This window comes from Arachis hypogaea, chromosome 3, assembly GCF_003086295.3.
Source record: "Arachis hypogaea cultivar Tifrunner chromosome 3, arahy.Tifrunner.gnm2.J5K5, whole genome shotgun sequence".
Classification (NCBI taxonomy): Eukaryota; Viridiplantae; Streptophyta; class Magnoliopsida; order Fabales; family Fabaceae; genus Arachis; species Arachis hypogaea.
Genome location: NC_092038.1, coordinates 41,990,083 through 42,012,920, shown reverse-complemented (window position 1 = coordinate 42,012,920; position 22,838 = coordinate 41,990,083). Strand labels below are relative to the sequence as shown.

General features: G+C 41.2%; 1 non-coding gene across 1 annotated transcript; it reads right to left on the bottom strand.

Moving 5' to 3' along the window:
* Positions 1-7,243: 7,243 nt before the first annotated feature.
* Positions 7,244-7,351, bottom strand: LOC112793124 (small nucleolar RNA R71). Its single transcript, XR_003197833.1, has one exon. It is a non-coding gene; the product is annotated as a small nucleolar RNA R71 (small nucleolar RNA).
* Between the last annotated feature and the right edge of the window lie 15,487 nt (positions 7,352-22,838).

Sequence of the window (22,838 nt, the reverse complement as noted above, 5' to 3'; positions counted from 1 at the left end):
AGCAAACATAGTCTCTGATCTATCTAAGGCCACTCTCAGTTTCATGTCTGAAACAAGGTCTTCCATTAGAAACTTGGAGGCACAAGTGGGTTAGCTGAGTAAAAGGGTCACTAAAACTCCTCCCAGCACTCTCCCAAGCAATACCGAAAAAAATCCAAAAGGAGAGTGCAAGGTCATTGATATGATCAACATGGCCGAAACCATGGGAAAGGAGGAGGACAAAAATCCCAATGAGGAAGACCTCAGGGAACGTCCACTGAACAGTAAGGAGTACCCTAATGAGGAACCAAAGGAATCTAAGGCTCATACAGAGACCATAGAGATTCCATTGGATTTCCTTTTACCATTCATGAGCTCTGATGATTATTCATCTTCTAAAGAATATGAAGACATTGTTGAAGGGCAAGTTGCTCAGTATTTAGGAGCAATCATGAAGCTGAATGCCAAATTATTTGGTAATGAGACTTGGAAAGGTGAACCTCCCTTGCTCACCAATGAACTGAATACATTGGTTCAGCAAAATTTACCTCAAAAGAAATAGGATCCTGGTAAATTCTTAATACCCTATACCATAGGCACCATGACCTTTGAAAAAGCTCTGTGTGACTTAGGGTCAGGGATAAACATGATGCCACTCTCTGTAATGGAGAAACTGGGAATCTATGAGGTACAGGATGCCACATTCTCATTAGAGATGGCAGATAAATCTATGAAAAAGGCTTATGAACTAGTAGAGGACGTGCTAGTGAAGGTTGAAGGTCTTTACTTCCCTGCTGATTTCATAATCCTAAACACTAGGAGGGATGAGGATGAATCCATCATCCTTGGAAGACCCTTTCTAGCCACAGCAAGAGCTATGATTGATGTTGATAGAGGAGAGTTGATCCTTCATGTGAATGAAGAATGCTTTGTAGTAAAGACTCAAGGTTCTCCATCTGTAACCATGGGGAGTAAGCATGAAGAGCTTCTCCCAATACAGAGTCAAACAGAGCCCCCACATTCAAACTCTAAGTTTGGTGTTGGGAGGCCACAGCCAAACTCTAAGTTTGCTATTGAGAGATCTCAATCATACTCTGATCATCTGTGAGGCTCCATGAAAGCTCACTGTCAAGCTATTGACATTAAAGAAGCACTTGTTGGGAGGCAACCCAATTTTATTTTATTTTATCTATGTTATTTTATGTTTTCTTTTAGGTTGATGATCATGTGAAGTCACAAAAACACTCATAAAAATAAAGCAGAAGTAAAAAATAGCACACCCGAGAGGAAGAACTTACTGCCGTTTAAACGGCAGTAAGGGCAGCAATATAGGCGTTTAAACGCCCAATCTGGCACCTTTCTGGGTGTTTAAACGCTAGAACAGGGCACCAGACTGGTGTTTACACGCCAAAGCAGGGTAGCAAACTGGCGTTTAGATGCCATAACAGGAAGGAAAGCTGGCATTTAGACACCAGAACAGGAAGGAAAGCTGGCGTTTAAATGCCAAAACAGGGCAGCAAACTGGCATTTAAACGCCAGAATTACACTCTAAGGCGTTTTGAACGCCAAATTAGAGAAGGGATGAGAAATCCTTGGTCCCTCAGGATCTGTGGACCCCACAGGATCCCCACCAACCTCAACTCTCTCTCTCCTCTTCAAACCTTTCTACAACACCCTTCCCCAAATACCCTTCACCAATCACCTCCATATGTCTTTCCCAAATACCCTTCACCAATGACCTCCTTAACTCTTCCCCAAAAACCCCCACCCACCTTCAAAATTCAAAACTATTTTCCTCCCAAACCCTCCCAAACTATTCGGCCACTCTCCCTATAAATAACCCCCTTCACACCTTTATTTTCACACATCACAAACACCTTCTTCCCCTCTTGGCCGAACCCTATACACCCTTCATCTCCTCCATTTATTTCTTCTTCTACATCTTTCCTTCTGCTTTTGCTCGAGCAAATATTTTAAGTTTGGTATGGTAAAAGCATTGCTTTTTGTTTTTCCATAACCATTTATGGCATCTAAGGCCAGAGAAGCCTCTAGAAAGAGGAAAGGGAAGGCAACTGCCTCCACCTCTGAGTCATGGGAGATGGAGAGATTCATTTCAAGGGTCTATAGCTCAGTAGTAGAGCATTAGACTGCACATCAAGAGAGCCCACTCATGGACCTTAACAAGAGCATGAGGAATTCCCTCATTAAGAAATCCTTGAGATACCTCAGGGAATATATTTTCCTCCACACAACTATTGGGAGCAACTAAGGATAGGAGCTCCAAAATCACTAGGGATGAAGCAACAAAGGCAAGGAAGAGACATAGAGGAGCTCAAAAAGCACCATTGGTTCTTCAAGAGGAAAACGTCGCCCTCACTAAGGTGGACTCATTTCTTAATCTCCTTGTCTATTTATTTTTCTGTTTTCAATTTTTAGGTTGTATGTTCTATCTATGTTTGTGTCTTCATTACATGATCATTAGTGTCTAATGTCTATGCCTTAAAGCTATGAACAAATGAATCCTTCACCTCTCTTAAATGAAAAATGTGCTTAATTACAAAATAACAAGAAGTACTTGGATTTCAAATTTTATCCTGAAACTAGTTTAATTAGTTTGATATGGTGGCAATACTTTTTGTTCTCTAAATGAATGCTTGAACAGTACATATTTTTGATCTTGTTGTTTATGAATGTTAAAGTTGTTGGCTCTTGAAAGAATGATGAACGAAGAGAAATGTTGTTGATAATCTAAAAAATCATGAAATTAGTTCTTGAAGCAAGAAAAAGCAGTGAAAAAAAAAGAGAAAAAATGGCAAAAAAAGAGAGAAAAAGCAAGTAGAAAAAGCCAATAGCCCTTAAAACCAAAAGGCAAGGGTAAAAAGGATCCAAGGCTTTGAGCATTAATGGATAGGAGGGCCAAGGAAATAATATCCAGGCCTAAGTGGCTAAATCAAGCTGTCCCTAACCATGTGCTTGTGTCATGAAGATCCAAGTAAAAAACTTGAGACGGAGTGGTTAAAGTCGTGATCCAAAGCAAAAGAGTGTGCTTAAGAACTCTGGACACCTCTAACTGGGGACTTAAGCAAAGCTGAGTCACAATCTAAAAAGGTTCACCCAGTTATGTGTCTGTGGCATTTATGTACTCGGTGGTAATACTGGAAAACAAAGTGCTTAGGACCACGGCCAAGACTCATAAAGTAGCTGTGTTCAAGAATCAACGTACTGAACTAGGAGAATCAAAAACACTATCTGAAATTCTGAGTTCCTATAGATGCCAATCATTCTGAACCTCAAAGGAAAAAGTGAGATGCCAAAACTGTTCAGAAGCAAAAAGCTACAAGCCCCGCTCATCTAATTAGGACTAAGTTTCATTGATACTGTGGGATTCATTGTATATTCTCTTCTTTTTATCCTATTTTGTTTTCAGTTGCTTGGGGACTGATGAGCGGATAATTTGTACGCTTTTTGGCATTGTTTTTAGTATGTTTTTAGTATGATCTAGTTAGTTTTTAGTATATTTTTATTAGTTTTTAGTTAAAATTCACTTTTCTAGACTTTACTATGAGTTTGTGTGTTTTTCTGTGATTTCAGGTATTTTTTGGCTGAAATTGAGGGACCTGAGCAAAAATCTGATTCAGAGACTGAAAAGGACTGCAGATGCTGTTGGATTCTGACCTCCCTGCACTCAAAGTGGATTTTCTAGAGCTACAGAAGTCCAATTGGCGCGCTCTCAACGGCGTTGGAGAGTAGACATCCTGGGCTTTCCAGCAATATATGATAGTCCATACTTTGCCCAATATTTGATGGCCCAAACCGGCGTTCAATGTCACCCTCAGAATTTCCAGCGTTAAATGCCGGAATTGGCACAAGGATGGGAGTTAAACGCCCAAACTGGCATAAAAGCTGGCGTTTAACTCCAAGAAGAGTCTCTACACGAAAATGCTTCAATGCTCAGCCCAAGCACACACCAAGTGGGCTCGGAAGTGGATTTTTATGTCATTTACTCATCTCTGTAAATCCTAGGCTACTAGTTCTCTATAAGTAGGACCTTTTACTATTGTATTGAGATATAAATCTGGGTAGTTATCTTTGGACATCTAGTTCTTAGATCATTGGGAGGCTGGCCATTCGGCCATGCCTAGACCTTGTTCTTATGTATTTTCAACGGTGGAGTTTCTACACACCATAGATTAAGGTGTGGAGCTCTGCTGTACCTCGAGTATTAATGCAATTACTATTGTTCTTCTATTCAATTCCGCTTGTTCTTGTTCTAAGATTCCACTTGTTCTTCAACTTGATGAATGTGATGATCCGTGACACTCATCATCATTCTCACCTATGAACGTGTGCCTGACAACCACATCCGTTCTACCTTAGATTGGGTGGATATCTCTTGGATTCCTGATACACGACGCATGGTTGATCGCCTGACAACCGAGCGCTCGCCTGACAACCGAGCCAGCCATTCCGTGAGATCAGAGTCTTCGTGGTATAGGCTAGAACTGATGGTGGCATTCAAGAGAATCCGAAAGGTCTAACCTTGTCTGTGGTATTCTGAGTAGGATTCAATGATTGAATGACTGTGACGAGCTTCAAACTCCTGAGGGCGGGGCGTTAGTGACAGACGCAAAAGAATCACTGGATTCTATTCTGGCCTGATTGAGAACCGACAGATGGATAGCCGTGCCGTGACAGGGTGCGTTGAACATTTCCACTTAGAGGATGGGAGGTAGCCACTGACAACGGTGAAACCCTTGCATAAGCTTGCCATGGAAAGGAGTAAGAAGGATTGGATAAAGACAGTAGGAAAGCAGAGAGATGGAAGGGACCAAGCATCTTCATATGCTTATCTAAAATTCCCACCAATGAATTACATAAGTATCTCTATCTTTATCTTTATATTTTATTCATCATTCACAACCATTTGAGTTTTCCTGACTACGATTTACAAGGTGACCATAGCTTGCTTCATACCAACAATCTCTGTGGGATCGACCCTTACTCGCGTAAGGTTTATTACTTGGATGACCCAGTACACTTGCTGGTTAGTTGTGCGAAGTTGTAGTGATCACAATTTCGTCCACCAAGTTTTTGGCGCCGTTGCCGGGGATTGTTCGAGTATGGACAACTGACGGTTCATCTTGTTGCTTAGATTAGGTATTTTTTCTTCAGAATTCTTGAAGATGGATTCTAGAGTTTCATGATGATCTGTTGAAGTCTGGCTGGCTGTGAAGCCATGTCTAATTTCATTGGACCGAGGTTTCAACTTATCATCACAAGAGCATGTTGATTTCTATCAATCTTGCTATTGGAGCAGTGATCTGCTAAGGCTTGGCTGGCCATTGGCCATGTCTAGTGTTTTGGACCGAAGCTTTCTTTGAAAGCTTGGCTGGCTGTGAAGCCATGTCTAATTCCTGGACCGGAGTCTTAGACTAAACATTGCATGATTCCTGGAATTCTCATTAAGAATTTTGATACCTTTTTTTTTCACTTTATTTTCGAAAAATCCAAAAAATTTACAAAATCATAAAATCCAAAAATATTTCTTGTTTGAGACTCTATTCTCATGTTAAGTTTGGTGTCAATTGCATGCATTCATTCATGTATCTTAAGGATCTTCAAGTAATTCTTGATGATTTCTTACTCTGATCTTTGAATTCTCTTGACTTGAGTGTTTATGTGTCTCATATGCATTCTCATTAGTGTCAGTAGTATACAAGCTGCTAAGTTTGGTGTCTTGCATGCATTGTTATTTGATTTTAGTCGCATTTTGATTATTCCTCTTTAGTAAAAATCCAAAAATATTTTTAATTTGTGTCTTTTCAAGTCAATAATACAGAGAATTGAAGATTCAGAACATACTGCAGAGGAATTGCACAGAAAAAGCTGGGCGTTCAAAATGCCCAGTGAAGAAGACAGACTGGCGTTTAAACGCCAGCCAGGGTGCCTGGTTGGGCGTTTAACGCCCAAAAGGGTAGAGTTTTGGGCATTAAACGCCAGAATGTGCACCATTCTGGGCGTTTAACGCCAGGATGGCACAAGAGGGAAGATTTTGTTTTCAATGCAAATTTTTTTTCAAGTTTTCAAAATTTTAATTTTCAAAATCAAATCTTTTTCAAATTAAATCTTTTCAATCAAATCTTTTTCAAATTCAATTTCTTTCTATTTTCAAAGATACTTGCTATCAATTAATGATTTGATTCAACATTTCAAGTATGTTGCCTTTTCTGTTGAGAAAAGGGTTTAATGTTTGAATCGTATCTTTTCTTGATAGCCAAGTCATTAATTTTCAAAATCAAATCTTTTTAAATGTTTTTTAAATCATATCTTCTCAATCACATCTTTTAAAAACCAATCATATTTTCTTAACCACATCTTTTTCAAAATAGTTTTCAATCATATCTTTTTAATTTCTAATTTCAAAATCTTTTTCAAAAATCACTTTACTTCTTTCCCACTTTTATTTTTGAAAATCAATTAAAGTTTTTCAAAATGTTTTCAAAATCCTTTACTTAATTTTCGAATACTACTTCCCTTCTTCTCACATCCTTCTATTTATGGACTAACACTATTCCTTAAATGCACAATTCGAACTCCATCTCTCTTGATAAGTTCGAATTTTCTACCTCTGCCTTCTATTTTTCTTTTCCTCTGACACCTCAAGGAATCTCTATACTGTGACACAGAGGACTCCACATTTTCTTGTTCTCTTCTCTTTCTTATGAGCAGGAGCAAGGACAAAAGCATTCTTGTTGAGGCTGATCCTGAACTTGAAAGGACCTTGAAGCGAAAGCTAAGAGAAGCCAAGGCACAACTCTCTGTAGAGGACCTAACAGAAATCTTCAAAGAAGAAGAACCCATGGCAGCCAAAAACAACAACAATGCCAACAATGCAAGGAAGGTGCTGGGTGACTTTACTGCACCTACTCCCGACTTCTATGGGAGAAGCATCTCTATCCCTGCTATTGGAGCAAACAACTTTGAGCTTAAGCCTCAATTAGTTTCTCTAATGCAACAGAATTGCAAGTTCCATGGACTTCCATTGGAAGATCCTCATCAGTTCTTAGCTGAATTCTTGCAAATCTGTGATACTGTCAAGACTAATGGGGTTGACCCTGAGGTCTACAGACTTATGCTATTCCCTTTTGCTGTAAGAGACAGAGCTAGGACATGGTTGGACTCACAACCTAAAGAAAGCCTGAACTCTTGGGAAAAGCTAGTCAATGCCTTCTTGGCAAAATTCTTTCCACCTCAAAAATTGAGTAAGCTTAGAGTGGAAGTCCAAACCTTCAGACAGAAGGAAGGAGAATCCCTCTATGAAGCTTGGGAAAGATACAAACAATTAATCAGAAAGTGTCCCTCTGATATGCTTTCTGAATGGAGCATCATAGGAATTTTCTATGATGGTCTCTTTGAACTATCCAAGATGTCTTTGGATAGCTCTGCTGGAGGATCTCTTCATCTGAAGAAGACGCCTACAGAAGCTCAAGAACTAATTGAAATGGTTGCAAATAACCAATTCATGTACACTTCTGAAAGGAATCCTGTGAAGAATGGGACAAATCAGAAGAAAGGAGTTCTTGAGATTGATACTCTGAATGCCATATTGGCTCAGAACAAAATATTGACTCAACAAGTCAATATGATTTCTCAAAGTCTGTCTGGAATGCAAAATGCACCAAGCAGTACTAAGGAAGCTTCATCTGAGGAAGAAGCTTATGATCTTGAGAACCCTTCAATGGAAGAGGTGAATTACATGGGAGAACCCTATGGAAACACCTACAATCCGTCATGGAGAAATCATCCAAATCTTTCATGGAAGGATCAACAGAGACCTCAACAAGGTTTCAACAATAATAACGGTGGAAGAAACAGGTTTAGCAATGGCAAGCCTTTTCCATCATCTTCTCAGCAACAGACAGAGAGTTCTAAGCAGAATACCTCTGACTTAGCAACCATGGTCTCTGATCTGATCAAAACCACTCAAAGTTTCATGACTGAAACAAGTTCTTCCATTAGAAATTTGGAGGCACAAGTGGGTCAGCTGAGCAAGAAAATTACTGAACTCCCTCCTAGTACTCTCCCAAGCAATACAGAAGAAAATCCAAAAGGAGAGTGCAAAGCCATCAACATGGCCAAATTTGGAGAGGAGGAAGAGGTAGTGAATGCCACTGAGGAAGACCTCAATGGACGTCCACTGGCCTCCAATGAGTTCCCCAATGAGGAACCATGGGGATCTGAGGCTCAAAATGAGACCATAGAGATTCCATTGGACTTACTTCTGCCATTCATGAGCTCTGATGAGTATTCTTCCTCTGAAGAGGATGAGTATGTCACTGAAGAGCAAGTTGCTAAATACCTTGGAGCAATCATGAAGCTAAATGACAAGTTATTTGGAAATGAGACTTGGGAGGATGAACCCCCTTTGCTCACCAAAGAATTGGATGACTTGTCTAGGCAAAAATTACCTCAAAAGAGACAGGATCCTGGGAAGTTCTCAATACCTTGTACCATTGGCACCATGACCTTCAAGAAGGCCTTGTGTGACCTAGGGTCAAGTGTAAACCTCATGCCTCTCTCTGTAATGGAGAAGCTAGGGATCTTTGAGGTACAAGCTGCAAAAATCTCACTAGAGATGGCAGACAACTCAAGAAAACAAGCCTATGGACTTGTAGAGGATGTTCTGGTAAAAGTTGAAGACCATTACATCCCTGCTGATTTCATAGTCCTAGAGACTGGGAAGTGCATGGCTGAATCCATCATCCTTGGCAGACCCTTCCTAGCCTCAGCAAAGACTGTGATTGATGTTGATAGAGGAGAATTGATCATTCAAGTGAATGAAGAATCCTTGGTGTTTAAGGCTCAAGGATATCCCTCTGTCACCATGGAGAGGAAGCATGAAGAGCTTCTCTCAAAACAGAGCCAAACAGAGCCCCCACAGTCAAACTCTAAGTTTGGTGTTGGGAGGCCACAACCAACTTCTAAGTTTGGTGTTGAACCCCCACATTCAAACTCTAAGTTTGGTGTTGGGAGGTTCCAACATTGCTCTGAGCATTTCTGAGGCTCCATGAGAGCCCTCTGTCAAGCTACTGACATTAAAGAAGCGCTTGTTGGGAGGCAACCCAATGTTATATTTTATCTATTTTCCTTTGTTATTTTATGTTTTCTGTAGGTTGATGATCATGAGAAGTCACAAAATTAATGAAGAAAGCAAAAACAGAATGAAAAACAGAAAGAAAAACAGCACACCCTGGAGGAGAGCGTGCTGGCGTTTAAACGCCAGTAAGGCTAGCTGTTGGGCGTTTAACGCCCAGTCTGGCACCATTCTGGGCGTTTAACGCCAGAAAGGGGCACCAACCTGGCGTTAAACGCCAGAAAAGGGCAAGCACTTGGCGTTAAACGCCAGAAATGGGCACCAGCCCGGTGTTTAACGCCAGAATTGGCTCAAAACGCATTTTTGCATGGCATTTGGTGCAGGGATGACTTTTCCCTGACACCTCAGGATCTGTGGACCCCACAGGATCCCCACCTACCCTACCACTCTCTCTCTTCTTCACCCATTCACCAATCACCTCAACACCTCTTCCCCAAAAACCCTTCACCTATCAAATCCCATCTTTCTCTTCACCACTCACATCCATCCTTCATAAAACCCCACCTACCTCACCATTCAAATTCAAACCACTTTCTCACCCAAACCCACCCTCACATAACCGAACCCTACCCCTCTCCCCACTCCTATATAAACTCATCTTCACTCCTTCATTTTCACACAACCTAAACACTACTTCTTTCCTTTTTGGCCGAACCACATAGCCCCCTCCATCTCCTTCATTTCTTCTTCTTCTACTCTCTTCTTTCTTCTTTTGCTCGAGGACGAGCAAACCTTTTAAGTTTGGTGTGGTAAAAGCATTGCTTTTTGTTTTTCCATAACCATTTATGGCATCCAAGGCCGGAGAAACCTCTAGAAAGAGGAAAGGGAAGGCAAAAGCTTCTACCTCCGAGTCATGGGAGATGGAGAGATTCATCTCAAGGGTGCATCAAGACCACTTCTATGAAGTTGTGGCCTTGAAGAAGGTGATCCCCGAGGTCCCTTTTTCACTCAAAAAGAGTGAATATCCGGAGATCCGACATGAGATCCGAAGAAGAGGTTGGGAAGTTCTTACCAACCCCATTCAACAAGTCGGAATCTTAATGGTTCAAGAGTTCTATGCCAATGCATGGATCACCAAGAACCATGACCAAAGTGTGAACCCGGATCCAAAGAATTAGCTTACTATGGTTCGGGGGAAATACTTGGATTTTAGTCCGAAAAATGTAAGGTTGGCATTCAACTTGCCCATGATGCAAGGAGATGAACATCCTTACACTAGAAGGGTCAACTTTGATCAAAGGTTGGACCAAGTCCTCATAGACATTTGTGAAGAGGGCGCCCAATGGAAGAGAGATTCAAGAGGAAAGCCGGTTCAATTGAGAAGGCATGACCTCAAGCCTGTGGCTAGGGGATGGTTGGAGTTCATCCAACGCTCAATCATTCCCACTAGCAACCGGTCCGAAGTTACTATAGACCGGGCTATCATGATTCATAGCATCATGATTGGAGAAGAAATAGAAGTTCATGAGGTGATATCCCAAGAACTTTATAAGGTGGCGAACAAGTCCTCTACCTTGGCAAGGTTAGCCTTTCCTCATCTCATTTGTCACCTCTGTTATTCAGTTGGAGTTGACATAGAGGGAGACATCCCCATTGATGAGGATAAGCCCATCACTAAGAAGAGGATGGAGCAAACAAGAGACCCCTCTCATCATCAAATCCCTGAGATGCCTCAAGGGATGCACTTTCCTCCACAAAACTATTGGGAGCAACTAAACACCTCCCTAGGAGAATTGAGTTCCAACATGGGACAACTAAGGGTGGAGCATCAAGAACACTCCGTCCTCCTCCATGAAATTAGAGAAGATCAAAGAATCATGAGAGAGGAGCAACAAAGACAAGGAAGAGACATTGAGGAGTGATGAGCGGATAATTTATACGCTTTTTGGCATTGTTTTTAGTATGTTTTTAGTATGATCTAGTTAGTTTTTAGTATATTTTTATTAGTTTTTAGTTAAAATTCACTTTTCTGGACTTTACTATGAGTTTGTGTGTTTTTCTGTGATTTCAGGTATTTTCTGGCTGAAATTGAGGGTCCTGAGCAAAAATCTGATTCAGAGACTGAAAAGGACTGCAGATGCTGTTGGATTCTGACCTCCCTGCACTCGAAGTGGATTTTCTGGAGCTACAGAAGCCCAATTGGCGCGCTCTCAACGGCATTGGAAAGTAGACATCCTGGGATTTCCAGAAATGTATAATAGTCCATACTTTGCCCGAGATTTGATGGCCCAAACCGGCGTGGCAAATCAGCCTCAGAAATTCCAGCGTTTAACGCTGGAACTGGGATAAAACTTGGAGTTAAACGCCCAAACTGGCATAAAAGCTGGCGTTTAACTCCAGAAAAGGTCTCTACACGAAAATGCTTCATTGCTCAGCCCAAGCACACACCAAGTGGACCCAGAAGTGGATTTTTACGTCATTTACTCATTTCTGTATACCCTAGGTTACTAGTTTATTATTAATAGGATCTTTTGACATTGTATCTGTATCTCATGACACTTTACACTTTTCTCATTCTATCTTTCACAGCATGAGTCTCTAAACCCCATGGTTGGGGGTGAGGAGCTCTGCTGTGTCTTGATGGATTAATGCAATTACTACTGTTTCTCATTCAATCATGCTTGCTTCCATTCTAAGATACTACTTGTTCTTAAATTGGATGAATGTGATGATCCGTGACAAGCATTATCATTCTCAACTATGAACGTGTGCCTGACAACCACCTCCGTTCTATCTTAGATTAAGTAGATATCTCTTGGATTCTTTGACCGGAATCTTCGTGGTATAAGCTAGAACTGATGGCGGCATTCAAGAGAATCCGGAAGGTCTAAACCATGTCTGTGGTATTCTGAGTAGGATTCAATGATTGAATGACTGTGACGAGCTTCAAACTCCTGAAGGCGGGGCGTTAGTGACAGACGCAAAAGAATCACTGGATTCTATTCCAGCCTGATTGAGAACCGACAGATGGATAGCCGTGCCGTGACAGGGTGCGTTGAACATTTCCACTGAGAGGATGGGAGGTAGCCACTGACAACGGTGAAACCCTTGCATACAGCTTGCCATGGAAGGAGCCTTGCGTGCTTGCAGAAGAAGACAGTAGGAAAGCAGAGATTCAGAAGATGGAGCATCTCCAAAACCTCAACCTATTCTCCATCACTGCAAAACAAGTACTTATTTCATGTTCTTTTACTTTTCACAATCAATCCTGATAATTTCTGATATCCTGACTAAGATTTACAAGATAACCATAGCTTGCTTCAAGCCGACAATCTCCGTGGGATCGACCCTTACTCACGTAAGGTATTACTTGGACGACCCAGTGCACTTGCTGGTTAGTTGTGCGGGATTGCAAAAGTGTGATTGCAATTTCGTGCACCAAGGAGCTCAAGCACTCCATAGGATCTTCAAGAAGAAGAACAAGCCGCCATCACTAAGGTGGACCCGTTCTTTAATTTCCTTGTTCTTTATTTATCTGTTTTTCGAAAATTATGCTTATGTTTATCTATGTTTGTGTCTTGTGATCATTAGTGTCTTAGTGTCTATGCCTTAAAGTTATGAATGTCCTATGAATCCATCACCTCTCTTAAATAAAAAATGTTCTTAATTGAAAAAGAAAAGAATTGCATGAATTTTGAATTTTATAACAGTTTAATTATTTTGATGTGGTGGCAATATTTTTGTTTTCTGAATGTATGCTTAAACAGTGCATATGTCTTTTGAATTTGTGGTTCATGAATGTTGGCTCTTGAAAGAATGATGAAAAAGGAGACATGTTACTGAGGATCTGAAAAATCATTAAAATGATTCTTGAAGCAAGAAAAAGCAGTGAATACAAAAAAAAAGAGAGAAAAAAACGAAAAAAATGGGAGAAAAAAAAAGAGAAAGAGAAAAAGAAAGAAAAAGAAAGAAATAAAGTTGTGTTCCAAGGCAAAAAGAGTGTGCTTAAGAACCCTGGACACCTCTAATTGGGGACTCTAGCAAAGCTAAGTCACAATCTGAAAAGGTTCACCCAATTATGTGTCTGTGGAATGTATGTATCCGGTGGTAATACTGGAAGACAAAGTGCTTTGGGCCACGGCCAAGACTCAATAAGTAGCTTTGTTCAAGAATCATCATACTTAACTAGGAGAATCAATGACACTATCTGGACTCTGAGTTCCTAAAGAAGCCAACCATTCTGAATTTCAAAGGATAGAGTGAGATGCCAAAACTATTCAGAGGCAAAAAGCTAAAAGCCCCGCTCATCTAATTAATACTGATCTTCATAGATGTTTTTGGAATTCATTGCATATTCACTTCTTTTTATCTTGTTTGACTTTCAGTTTCTTGAGGACAAGCAACAATTTAAGTTTGGTGTTGTGATGAGCGGATAATTTGTACGCTTTTTGGCATTGTTTTTAGTATGTTTTTAGTATGATCTAGTTAGTTTTTAGTATATTTTTATTAGTTTTTAGTTAAAATTCACTTTTCTGGACTTTACTATGAGTTTGTGTGTTTTTCTATGATTTCAGGTATTTTCTGGCTGAAATTGAGGGACCTGAGCAAAAATCTGACTCAGAGACTGAAAAGGACTGCAGATGCTGTTGAATTCTGACCTCCCTGCACTCGAAGTGGATTTTCTGGAGTTGCAGAGACCAAATTGGCGTGCTCTCAACGGCGTTGGAAAGTAGACATCCTGGGCTTTCTAGCAATATATGATAGTCCATACTTTGCCCAAGATTTGATGGCCCAAACCGGCGTTCAAAGTCACCCTCAGAATTCCCAGCGTTAAACGCCGGAACTGGCACAAGGATGGGAGTTAAACGCCCAAACTGGCATAAAAGCTGGCGTTTAACTCCAAGAAGAGTCTCTACACGAAAATGCTTCAATGCTCAGCCCAAGCACACACCAAGTGGGCCCGGAAGTGGATTTTTATGTCATTTACTCATCTCTGTAAACCCTAGGCTACTAGTTCTCTATAAGTAGGACCTTTTACTATTGTATTGAGATATAAATCTGGGTAGTAATCTTTGGACATCTAGTTCTTAGATCATTGGGAGGCTGGCCATTCGGCCATGCCTAGACCTTGTTCTTATGTATTTTCAGCGGTGGAGTTTCTACACACCATAGATTAAGGTGTGGAGCTCTGCTGTACCTCGAGTATTAATGCAATTACTATTGTTCTTCTATTCAATTCCGCTTGTTCTTGTTCTAAGATTCCACTTGTTCTTCAACTTGATGAATGTGATGATCCGTGACACTCATCATCATTCTCACCTATGAACGTGTGCCTGACAACCACCTCCGTTCTACCTTAGATTGGGTGGATATCTCTTGGATTCCTGATACACAGCGCATGGTTGATCGCCTGACAACCGAGCGCTCGCCTGACAACCAAGCCAGCCATTCCGTGAGATCAGAGTCTTCGTGGTATAGGCTAGAACTGATGGCGGCATTCAAGAGAATCCGGAAGGTCTAACCTTGTCTGTGGTATTCTGAGTAGGATTCAATGATTGAATGACTGTGACGAGCTTCAAACTCCTGAGGGCGGGGCGTTAGTGACAGACGCAAAAGAATCACTGGATTCTATTCCGGCCTGATTGAGAACCGACAGATGGATAGCCGTGCCGTGACAGGGTGCGTTGAACATTTCCACTGAGAGGATGGGAGGTAGCCACTGACAACGGTGAAACCCTTGCATAAGCTTGCCATGGAAAGGAGTAAGAAGGATTGGATAAAGACAGTAGGAAAGCAGAGAGACGGAAGGGACCAAGCATCTTCATACGCTTATCTGAAATTCCCACCAATGAATTACATAAGTATCTCTATCTTTATCTTTATATTTTATTCATCATTCACAACCATTTGAGTTTGCCTGACTAAGATTTACAAGGTGACCATAGCTTGCTTCATACCAACAATCTCTGTGGGATCGACCCTTACTCGCGTAAGGTTTATTACTTGGACGACCCAGTACACTTGCTGGTTAGTTGTGCGAAGTTGTAGTGATCACAATTTCGTCCACCAGGGACAAGCAACAATTTAAGTTTGGTGTTGTGATGAGCGGATTATTTATACGCTTTTTGGCATTGTTTTTAGGTAGTTTTTAGTAGGATCTAGCTACTTTTTGGGATGTTTTTATTAGTTTTTATGCAAAATTTATATTTTTGGACTTCACTATGAGTTTGTGTGTTTTTCTGTGATTTTAGGCATTTTTTGGCTGAATTTGAGGGACCTGAGCAAAAATCTGATTCAGAGGCTGACAAAGGACTGCTGATGCTGTTGGATTCTGACATCCCTACACTCGAAGTAAATTTTCTAGAGCTACAGAACTCCAAATGGTGCACTCTTAACTGCGTTGGAAAGTAGACATCTAGGGCTTTCTAGCAATATATAATAGTTTATACTTTGTTCGAGTTTTGATGATGCAAATTGGCGTTCAAACGCCCCTTCTCTGCCCTATTCTAAAGTCAAAACGCCAGAACTGGCATAAAAGTTAGAGTTAAACGCGCAAACTGGCATAAAAACTGGCGTTTAACTCCAAGGAAGCCTCTACACATGTAAAAGCTCAATGCTCAGCCCAAGCACACACCAAGTGGGCCCGAAAGTAGATTTCTGTATCATTTACCTATTTCTGTAAACCCTAGTAGCTAGTCTCATTATAAATAGGACCTTTTACTATTGTATTTACATCTTGGAATCTTGGGATCTTTTGATCATCCTTTGATCTCTTGATCACGTTTTGGGGGCTGGCCATTCGGCCATGCCTAGACCTTGTTCTTATGTATTTTCAACGGTGGAGTTTCTACACGCCATAGATTAAGGTGTGGAGCTCTGCTGTTTCTCGAGTATTAATGCAATTACTATTGTTCTTCTATTCAATTCAAGCTTATTCTTGTTCTAAGATATTCACTCGCACTTCAACCTGATGAATGTGATGATCTGTGACACTCATCATCATTCTCACCTATGAACGCGTGACTGACAACCACTTCCGTTCTACTTAAGATTGAGCATGTATCTCTTGGACTCCTGGTCCACGATGCATGACTGCCTCGCCTGACAACCGAACCTTCCATTCCGTTAGACCAAAGTCTTCATGGTATAAGCTAGAATCCATTGGCGGCCATTCCTGAGATTCGGAAAGTCTAATCCTTGTATGTGGTATTCCGAGTAGGATCTGGGAAGGGATGACTGTGACGAGTTTCAAACTCGCGAGTGTTGGGCATAGTGACAGGCGCAAAAGGATCACGAGATTCTATTCCAACATGATCGAGAACCGACAGATGATTAGCCGTGTGGTGACAGCGCATTTGGACCATTTTCACTAAGAGGACGAGAGGTAGCCATTGACACCGACGAAACCCGAACATACAGCTTGCCATGGAAAGGAGTATGAAGGATTGGATGAAGGCAGTAGGAAAGCAGAGATTCAAAAGGAGCAAAGCATCTCCATACACTTATATGAAATTTTCACCAATGAATTACATAAGTATCTCTATCTTTACTTTGTGTTTTATTTATCTTTTTAATTATTAAAACTCTATCACCCATTTGAATCTGCCTGATTGAAATTTACAAGGTGACCATAGCTTGCTTCAAGCCAACAATCTCCGTGGGATCGATCCTTACTCACGTAAGGTATTACTTGGACGACCCAGTGCACTTGCTGGTTAGTTGTGCGGAGTTGTGACGAAGTGTGATTCACGTTTAAGAGAACCAAGTCTATTGCCACCATTGTGATGATCACAATTTCGTGCACCATATGACTGGTTTCATAGTGAAGACAACTCTCATGCCAGGTCAGAGGCTTTCAGTGGGGACTTTCTTGTCCCTACAGCCTTTAGGTACTTTCTTCTTGGTACCTTTGTTCTCAGTGCTTGTTGATGGTTGCCCAACACCAAACGTAGAATTGATGTTTAGGGCCTTCGTAAAGCTCTGCACTGAAAGAGATGATTGGAACACTAAGTGTTGCACTATTATCTCTCTTTTCTCAGAGGGAGAGTTGGGGTGAGGCATCTTGAACAAGATGTGTTCCTCCGCTAATTGTAGAATTAGTTCTCCCTTAGCTACATCAATGATAGCATTGGCACTGGCTAGAAAAGGTCTTCCAAGGATGATGGATTCATTCTCATATTCCCCAATATCTAAGATTATGAAGTTTGCAGGGATGTAAAGGTCTTCAACCTTTACCAAGACATCCTCTACTAAACTATATATTTTCTTCATTGATCTGTCTACCATCTCTAGTGAGATATTTGTAGCTTGTACCTCAAAGATTCTCAGCTTCTCCATTACAAAGAGTGGCATGAGGTTTATACTTGACCCTAGGTCACACAGAGCCTTCTCAAAGTGTAACACCCTAATATTCAAATCCTTATGCTCGAGTCATAAGTCAATGATATTACGGTGGTACGACTCTCATGTGGATTTTTAATATATAAATATAGTTAATTTCGAAAGGAGTATTAATCGAGAAGCCTGAAAAGAGTAGAAATAAAATCGCGAAGACGTATCACTCACGTTTCGACATCGAAAAGTTAAACTGTGAAGCCGAAAGCGATAAACGAACAAGGCATAAAGGAGATTAAGAGATAGATAACAGATAGATATATATAACATAAGTAATAGCCACTAGTCGCGACCCGCGAAGTTTAGGCCGGCTAGGGTACAGTATGAAAGTAGTTGACAACAGTATATCCTAATCTCTCCCAAAGGAAACATAAGAGCCTCTATAGGCAAGTTCCAAAAGAGTTCAACACATAATATAATATCTTCAAAACAAAGATGGAGAGATTCTAAGCAAAACACAAAGTAGAGAAAATAAAGATCTTCGCCGGCTCTCAGACGAACCACAGCTCACTTCTGAGCACCTGGACCTGTATCTGAAAAACAAGAGATATATACGGAATGAGAACCCCGGGCCCATGGGTTCCCAGTACGGTAAAAGTGCCAAATAAAGACAATGCACTGCAATAAAAACTCACTAAGCATCCTAAACTCCTTTTCACCAAATATCCAGTCTAGATTCTCACTAATCCATAAATAGGCATCTGACGTAAGGGGATACTAAATCTAGTTCATGTTACACATGTTTCCCAACTTTCTGATTATTCCACAAATCAAACTCAGAATCATAAGCAAAACCATCACCAGTTGTTCTGCCTCAGCACTCTATATCAATACATCATACCCTCGCCTGGAGCTAGTGAAATCACATCACTGCGTCTACCCAGGGGGCTCAAATGATCTCATTCAAAAATCAGCATCATTATGCAGTCGCATTATCAATTCATCTCATCAAGAACAGCCCCCAACATCCACCAACACCATCATGAGGGATCTCTCAGTTGTACAAACACAAGCAATACAGACAAGTAATACACAAATAAGGTACAAGTAGAACAAGTAGCATATAATCAGGTAACATAGCATATATGATATAGAAATCCAAAACAAATAGGCAAACCCAAACAATTCAAACATATGCAAATGATGTATGCCTGCCCTATGGCTGATGATATCATCTGTCGGTTATATAGCCAACCCGACACGTCCTGGTAGCTAACCATGGACAGAAACACCCCTTGCGGAGCAAGTAGGTTTGAGCTACAACCCCCTTGCTACTACCCGCTCAGCCCAGAGCCAGTGGAACAACCACTACTGCGGCTACTACCCAGGCGGGTGTTTAACAGCTCAACCTGGAGCGAGTGGATTCACCACTACTACCGCTACTACCCAGGCGTCACAATCTCTGACCTGGAGCAAGTGGGACGAACCACAACCCTTGCTACTGCCCAGGTATCTCAAGCATTAACCCGGAGCAAGCGGGACGAACCACAACCCTTGCTACTACCCAGGTATCTTAAGCATATATTCATTCAATCTCAATTCATATTATCAATCCTCATTGTTATCAAATCTCAAACATTAACCTGGAGCAAGTGGGACGAACCACAACCCTTACTACTACCCAGGTATCACAAATACACTCATTCAAAATTCCATAATTAACTCATTTATCATAAACATCATTTTTCGTCTCATACCCGGAGCAAGTGGACTAGCCACTGCTACTACCCAGGGAAACTCGCATCTCAGATAGTGGAAGTGCAAATCACAATTATCAATAATTCAGCATAAACATGCATGAATTCTCATCCATGGATCAACATCCATATCAGCCATCCGGCTCACGGTTAAATCCATAACCAGCCAATATTCATAGCATACACAGCTATTCCGGCTCACGGTTCAATCCAGAACCAGCCAATATTCATAGCATACACAGCTATTCCGGCTCACAGTTCAATCCAGAACCAGCCAATTCATAAACAATTACGGCCCTTCAGCCAATGGCATCACCAGCACTTCCACCACCATCCTCCACATCTCACATAATCATCAATGATCCTCATTGATTATTCATTTTCCCCTTACTTCACTCGCAAGTTACCTCATTCACTAGCCCTTTTTTAATAGCTAGGCATATCATAATGATTTAGGATATAAGTGGTGAGATCGGAGGCTTAGAAGTATGAGATTTGGCTTTTAAAACTCAAATATCAACTTTGGCATGAAAACAATGCCACGCGTACGCGTACTCCACGCGCACGCGTGGATGTCCTTAAAAACTCATCGACGCGCAAGCGTCATGCACGCTAACGCGTGGATTAAAAAGTTGCCAAATCGACGCGCACGCGTCAACCACGCGTACGCGTGGATACTCTCGTGCCCCAGGCACAAAGCTGGCACAGTTCTGGCACAACTCTCTGGAAAATGGCTGGGCATTGGGTGCAGCACTATCGGCGCGCCCGCGCACATCACGCGCACGCGTGGATGGCGTTTTCTGGAAGATCGGCGCGTACGCGCCAAGTGCGCACACGCGCAAGGGGTTATTCTGCTAAAAATTTTCTAAGTTAAAAACTGCAGAATTCACAGCTTCAACCCCCAATCTTCCGACGGACATAACTTCCTCATTTTAAATCGTTTTTCACCCGTTCTTCGAACGGCATGGACATCCCGGATCCAATTTCATTTCTAAACAGATTTGGCACAAAACAAAGATCCGTAGTCCAAGTTATGTCCCATCAAAGTATGCCCAAAAACCATATTTTCATATAAAACTACAAAGTGCCATTTTCAAAACAAGCCATTTTCAACTCTTTTCAAAATCAACCAAGACATGCCAATTTCAACCCTTTTTGAAACCAATCAAAATATACCAAAATCAACATCAAGCCTCCTCAACTCATACATTAACACTTTACCACGAATCACAAAACCATCATATAACCATCTTTACCCATTTCAAGCAATTGGCTAAATTACAAACATATCAACATGTCATACATCCTTCCTCATCTCAATTTCCCACAATACTATTTCCAATCAACCATCATTATACATAATCAATATCATAATCACTATCACGTGGTTTCACCCACAAATCAACATTAATCATTCCTCAAGCATATATCACAATATATATACCTCTCATGCATCATCATACCATCAAGACATCAATAATCATAATCACATATATGACCACATAATATTTCTTAACCCAAAACCAAACATACTTCATCTACATAATTTCACCCCTCAACTCCTCAAACCTTATTATTCAACAATCAACCCAATCATTCGCATATTCATTATATGAAATTCATCCAATCGCTTGTGTCATCATACAATGCACACGTCAACTTACCTCCCTTACCTCTTTCCGGCCTCCGGCCCAAAATTTACGGCCTCTGGCCCAATTTCACAATTTAAATGCATAAACCACAAATTAATACTCATTACCCAATACATCAATTTTTCAATACACCAAGCATACAAGGCCACACAGTTCTCAACCCAATCATCAATTCACATTACATACCAACTATGCATATTAGCATCAACCATTTACACAATCCAAACTTAATCCTAGGGGCATCTAGCCTAGGAATTCTCATCACACCACACGGTACTTAAATGAAACTTAAACCGTACCTCTTGTAGCCAAATCAATTGAGCCTCTTCTATGGAAGTCTCCACCAACCCTTAGCTCCAAGCCTCACCAAGCTCCACAAGCAATACCAACCTCCCAATTGTGCATCAAAATCACCAAATACACTAACATAACCAATATCACATACATACATCAACCTAGGGCTCATAAAGATGATAAATCACAAGGGTTTGAGCACTTCTTACCTCAGCCCATATGAAGTAGGGATAGAACCCACTTAGAATCCATGTTGAAGTATCCCTAAACACCCAAAATCACAAGATTTCAACACTAACTTCCCAAAAACGTGTAACAGTGGGGAAATTCGAAAACTGGGCAGAGATGAATGGAATACTCACCACAAAACTTAGATAGAAATGTAGAGGATGAGAAGAGCGACGCGTGGCCGCAAACGGCTTGTCAATCGGAGCTCCGTAGCTCAAGTTATGGTGGTTTGAAGATCAAAGAGAGTTAGGTTTTCTCTCTTCTCTTCTCTCTTCTCAACTCAGCGCCCCAACCTCTCTTTTTAGGGTAAAATGAGCTGAAATGCTCATAACTAATGTTTATATATGTTGGGTCTTGGGTCCACTTAGGCCCAGTTCACTTATTTTTGTCCGTTGGTCCAATTTTGGACCAAAACCTTTAAGATTAGCGCTCTAAATCGCACTTCAAATATTTCTACCTCCCCTAATTATAATTCCTCATTTCTTAATCTTATTTACTCATAATCAATTTTCTCAGCTGTAGTACCAGACAGGTCTCAGCCAGTACTACCGGTCAAAATTCCACTGTGCACTTTTACGCAGAAAACTATGTCTTCCGACTCGGAAAAATTCACTGAATCCAAATATCATATTTAAATCATCAAATTCCAATTGCCAAATCTTCCAACCATATTCGCTCCTACTTAACTCATTATTTAATTAATTTCGGTTAGACCGGGTATTACACAAAGGTCATGGTGCCTATGGTTCAAGGAATTAGGAAGCGTCCGAGATCCAGAAGCTTCTGAGGTAGCTTCTGCTGTACCAAGGTATTGAGTTATTTGGTGAGCACTGGAGGTTCTTCTTCCAATGTCTCTGTGCCAAATAACTTGGCATTCAGCTTCATCAGAACTCCTAGGTACCGAGCAACCTACTCTTCCCTAGTTTCCTCATCCTCATCAGAGGATGAGTATTCATCAGAAATCATGCACTGCAAGAGTGCATTCAGTGGAACCTTTATGGTCTCTACATGAGCCTTAGTTTCCTTGAGTTCTTGGGTATGGACATCCTTAGTATGCATTGAACACCCAGTGAGGTCTTCCTTACTGGCGTTCAATGCCAGCTTCTCTGTTGGTTTGGGCGTTGAACGCCCAGGAGGGCCTTCTTTCATAGCGTTCAACGCTAGTAATGATGTATGGTTGGGCGTTGAACGCCCAGTGGGTGGTATCTTTCTGGTGTTCAATGCCAGGAATGACATGTCTTGGGGCGTTGAATGCCCAGAAAGGGCTTCCTTACTGGCATTCAACTCCTCCCTTTTCTCCTCAGTTTCGGCCTCCACCTCTATGGTGATGGCCTTGCACTCTTCCCTTGGGTTAACTTCAGTATTACTAAGAAGAGTTTCAGGAGGAGTCTCAGGGATTCTCTTGCTCATTTGACCAACTGGTACCTCTAAATTTTTGATGGAAGACCTTGTTTCAGTAATGAAACTATAAATGGTCTTAAAGGGGTTGGAGACTATAGT